This window comes from Sinocyclocheilus grahami, unplaced genomic scaffold (genome assembly GCF_001515645.1).
Source record: "Sinocyclocheilus grahami isolate Dianchi unplaced genomic scaffold, SAMN03320097.WGS_v1.1 scaffold3571.1, whole genome shotgun sequence".
In the NCBI taxonomy this organism is placed as follows: domain Eukaryota; kingdom Metazoa; phylum Chordata; class Actinopteri; order Cypriniformes; family Cyprinidae; genus Sinocyclocheilus; species Sinocyclocheilus grahami.
Window position 1 is genome coordinate 18,587 of NW_015508673.1, and position 5,709 is coordinate 24,295.

A 5,709-nucleotide genomic window follows, 5' to 3' on the forward strand; every position below is an offset into this window, starting at 1 on the left:
CTTGCCAGAAAAAGTGCGGGGCACGAATTTGCATGATATTAAAAGTGGGGCCCCTGTATGCCCCTAAAATTCAAGAGATTGTGGCAAATAATTTATTTATATCATGTAAGCAATATCACACAATCAACGAGTGCTGTTTTTGTCTGGAATAGCACGAGTGCACATGTGATATTGATTTTATACAACAGTTCAATAAATAATAACTTGATATTGTTTTTGCTCAGTTTTGCTAATATTACCTATTAAAGCAGGGGTTCTCAAAGTCTACATTCAAAGGTCCAAATCTGAATTTTCATCAGCGTCAAAGGTCCGGACCGGAACAATTGATTATTACAAAACTTGTTTTTAATAAACATACATAACACGCATAACAAATAAACATATATATTTTTTTTTTAAATATAAAGTGCCCTTTGCATTCAAAATATATTAATAACAAGTGCAAAAGTGGCAAAACACTTAATTTAAGTGTCAGCAATAGAGGTCGACTGATAAGGGTTTTTTTCTGGCCGATGCCGATATTTAGAAATCAGGGCAGCCGATGGCCGATATATTATGCTGATTTTTTTAGGCCTATTTTTTTCCCCTTTATCTCATAAAAGCGAGTTTGATTAAATGATTATTGCAGGGCACAAGATGGTAATAGTAGTAGTAGTAGCCTAATTCAGAGTAATAATACATGGCTCAAAGCACCTTTTCAAAACAGTTCTGAAGCATGCTTTTTGTTTATGTTTGCTGACAGACACCAGTGTTTCTCACAGACTTGCACATGCAAATTAATTCTCTGCCAGCAGGAGGCGCTATTGGAGCGGGAGATATAGCGGTTTCCCCGGTAACGGCTGTAACCGAATAAGCGCTGCGCTCAAATCTATTTGCGGTCAGTTTTGATATCGTGACGGGCCGCCACAAATAACTCAATGAATGGGAAACAGTGGACACTGCTATAAGTCAAATGGCCATAATCTAAAAAAATGTATAAAACAATTACTCATATTAGAGGTGAAATGTGGCCCGATGATGTCAAACGTCATACGCTCAATGGATGTCATGACAACAAATGAAAAGTTTCATTTTTCAAAAGAAGGAAAAGTTTCAATATCTCGCGACTCGCATTCGCTTTCTTTTCGGGCCATCTCCAAAAAGACATTAAAAAAACTAAACAATTGATTTACAAGTTTAACATGCGTTTATCAAAGTAGGAAATAATTAGTGCTCTTGAAATAAGAAATGAAGGCAGGTCCGGATCCGGACCAGAGTCTGGACTTTGAGAAGCACTGTATTAAAGCAACAGCAGAACTGTTGTGCGTCTCCAAGCAACACACAATTCCTGAATTGATGTAGATGAATCTGCCTTTTGAACGAATTGGGAGAACCAATGATTCAGTGGCCCATTCATAAAGCTGCTTACTTCATTCCTGAATGAATCAATCGTTTGAACAAAACGAATGAATGAATGACTTAATAACTGTGTTGGGAATGGCACACTTGCTTACTGCCCAGTATATAGTGCATACTGCCTACTATTATTTTAAGAATCGTGTGTAAAACAGTATACAATAAGCTACCAATTATGTTTCAGAGTAGTATGCTACATAACCATTAATTCAACACAGCTGTCCAGGTTGTTACTTAAATAAAAGTACTTGTGCTCGTCTTCATGGGAATATTCAAGCATATATTGGTGAATTTCATAGAGAGGAGCTTCACTGAAGGAGCAAATCTGCCAAAATCAAGAATACATCAGTTACTTTTATGTTTTCTATTCTAATTCACTAGCGTATAACAGTGAAAACACAGAAACCTGGAAAATTCAGTGTTTGGCGGAGAAAGAGTTAAGGAAAGGTAGACGGAATGCAGCACAATAATCGCTTTACCTCAAATATCTTCTTTTCATAATCATTGGAAGCCAAACTCAAAATTGCAAATGAAATTAGATTAATTGCACAGACGTAAAGCACGAGAGAGATCTCTCTTCTGGACTGCGAATAGCAAAACACATACCCAAACAGACTCTACCTGGTTCTGGTAGCAATCTCTTCTTACAAGAGAAGCAAATGAGAATTGGTTGCAATGCTACAGTATATCTTGCATCTGCATTTTCTAAATACATCATAAATTAAATAATACTTGATTTAAAAACAACAATGAAGAACAAATTACAAATAAACATCAGTTCAAAAGTGTTCCAGCCTCTTCTTCAGCTTCCTGAACAAGACCGTTTAAAAATATATATATATAAAGAGTAACCAAACTACAAGTGATGAATGAAACTCATAAAAAAACACAATGATATAATTAATATAATGAAGCAATTTTATATACAAGAATAAAACTTTTAGATATTGTTTGAGGAGGAACTCCATCTTTGAGTTGATCTGAATCTGACAGATGAAGCTGTAAGGTTTCTCTCCAGTGTGGATCCTCTGGAGCCGCTTCAGATCTTCAGCTGTAATAAAAGTCTTCTCACACTCAAAGCACATATGATCTCTCACACCAGTGTGTATCTTCTGATGAACTTTTAAACTCTGCAGATCTGAAAAACTCTTTCCACATAAAGAACATGAATGTGTTTCTCCTTTGTATGAACTTTCAGGTGATTCTTCAGAGGCTGAAGCCCACAGAAATTTTACAGTTGAAACTGTGCTGGTCTTGAAGATGAACTTTATTCACTGTGAGTTTAGATGATGTTTCTTTGTTAGGACAGATTTATACAGAAGATGCTTTATTTCTTGACACATTATTGTGTCATGTTTGGTGAGGACGCAGCGTCAGACCTAGGGATGGAACGGTTCTCCACACACGGTTCGGCACGCGATAGAACCTCTGGCTTTCAATGTGGACAAACCATTCACTCTTGTTCAATGCGAATGCCGTATGCTGGAATACGAGCATTTATTCCGTCATCACCCGGCTGCTGATAGCGTGCACACAGGTGAGACCTGAACAGCACACGTTGATATCTGTGTTTACGCTAAACTCATTTAAGCTTTGCCAGTTTAAACATTTAAGATCCAGAGGACGCGAGCTCGCGTGCTGCACGCAGTGAGAAGATTTGTGCCTCAGAACCTGAGCAAATATTAAGCTCTCTCTGAAGTATTGAGTTTAAATGGACAGATTCACACAAAAATTGCCCGTCTTGGTAAGTATCCTATAGCAGACATAGCCGGCTGAACGTACTGGATCAGTGCATTCTCTTAAAGTGACAGCACGTTCTTAATATTAATCAAACAGCAACAACAAGGAAATCACGCACTGCTCTTGATTGAATAGCTTTTGTAACTTTAATAAAGATTTATCTTTAATTTTTGATAAATTTATAGTCAAATATGCAATGCTGTTTTACATTTCATTACTTTATTCCATTTCTGTACCTAAAAACTAATGTTAGACCTACCTAAAAAAAACTTAAAATCACTGTTTATTTTAGTCATATCTTTACACTATTGTATTTATTTGTGCTGTTGCTTGTAGTTAAGATCATTCTTATTTTATTTATTTTTATTTGACAGTATAGTTTTTGCCTAAACATAGCACACATTTATATATACAGCAATACAAGATAACATTAAAATAGCACCTTTGTGCTTGGCTGAATCATGGTGACACTAAAAATGATTTTTTTAAAATAGGACATTTTAAAATGTGTCAGGAAGATGCTGTATGAGGATGCTGCCCTCCGCTACAGTAAGGAAAACAACAGAGTAAAAACCCAGTGTGTTTACATGCCATTCCGATAGACATCTTTTCTAGGATGCGTTTAGTAAATGTGAAATATTATGTTACTTGCACATGTTAAAATACCATATGAAGTAACTTATACTAAGGATAAGAAAAACAACTTCATTTGGAACGGTCAACGTATTGTAATATCACTGCAAGGGCAAATTAAGACAATTACTGTTTATTAATTCAGACGATTCTGATTTCAATTTGTAATGATAAAATCAGCTTATAATGTATGTATATGCATTTTAGATATTTTTCTGTTAGGTAGTTTCTCACGTTCAGATTCTCTGACATGGACTGAATAGACAGACACAATAATGCATAATAAAGTTGGTTACAAAAATATCTTCTTTTGTGTTGAGCAGAAATTCATACAGGTTTGGAGCAACTTGAGGGTGAGTAAAATGAGGATTTTTGTCAACTATTCCTTTAAGAGTCAAAGTTGTAATAACTTAAGTTAGAGCTGCATGACTCATTAATAGATACTTAGTCAGACCTGAAAGTGTTGGATCTGAAGATGATCTACTGACTGTGAATCTTTTTATGAACGCGTAGATTAGATGATTGATTGAAACTCTTCCCGCATGCAGTGCAGTGATACGGTTTCTCTCCAGTGTGGATCCTCTCATGTGTTTTCAGGTCTCCTGACTGACTGAATCTCTTGTCGCAGTGTGAACACATGTAAGGTTTCTCTCCAGTGTGGATCCTCAGGTGCAGTTTCATTCGTTTAGCTGTAATAAAAGTCTTCTCACACTCTAAGCACATATATTCTCTCACACCAGTGTGTATCTTCTGATGAACTTTTAAACTCTGCAGATGTGAAAAACTCTTTCCACAGAAAGAACATGAATGTGGTTTCTCCTTTGAATGAACTTTCAGGTGATTCTTCAGGCTTAAAGCCCACGTATTTTACCAGATTCGATCTTATCTGTTATGTTAGTGCCTATTATTAAAGACAGAGCTGGTAAAATAAATAACATGGATAATTACCGGCCTATAGCCTTGGCAAGTACTCTATCCAAGGTTATTGAAAGGATTTTATTGAATAAGATGGAACATATTTAGATTTTTATAACAGCCATAATTCCACAATTTGTATGTGTTTTATTGATGCTTCTAAAGCCTTTGATCGTGTAAATCATGAAAAATTCTTTTTTAAGTTATACAATAGAGGAGTTCCCAAATTTTTTGTGAGAATTTTGTTTTTTTGGTATGCTCATCAATTAAAGGGGTCATATGATGCGATTTCAATTTTTCCTTTTTCTTTGGAGTGTTACAAGCTCTTGGTGCGAGATGCTCTGCTGCTGATCCTGAAAGGCTTGTTTAATGAGTGTTTATAGCCTGAGACTCATCAATATTATCAGCTGCTGAAAATCCTCTTTATTTCATGATAATAGCCCCTGTTTTCACCTCATTCATTATGCTGATCTCCTGTACATTACCAGTTAAAGTTCAATTCATTTCATGATAATAGCTCCTGTTTTCACCTCATTCATTATGCAGATCTCCTGTACATTACCAGTTAAAGTTCAATTCATTCTTATCAGAGACTTAAACTATGCAGACACTATTGTGATATCTACAAGATACAGATGCCCTAACATCATTTATTTCATTAGTGTGTGTTAAACTGTTTAATATAAACCAAAACAAAGGTAAAAACTAGTGAACAAAACTTTAAACTCAAATGGAAGGAATTATGGAAACACTGATTTTTGTTGGTTACATAACTGTACTTCTGTTTATTCTTTTGATTTTATTCTTAACCTATTAATGTTTGCAAATATTAAATGTAAAAATCTAACAGACAAACAGAAATGCATGTGTGAATTTGTATTCAGATATTTTACTGTAAATAGCAGGTAAATGTAAATGCTTAATATGTGAATTAGTAGAAAATCAAACTCAAACTTTGGCAGATCTCCACAACAATCACATCTTCAGTGAAGCTCCTCCCACAACAACCGAACCTTCAGTGAAGCT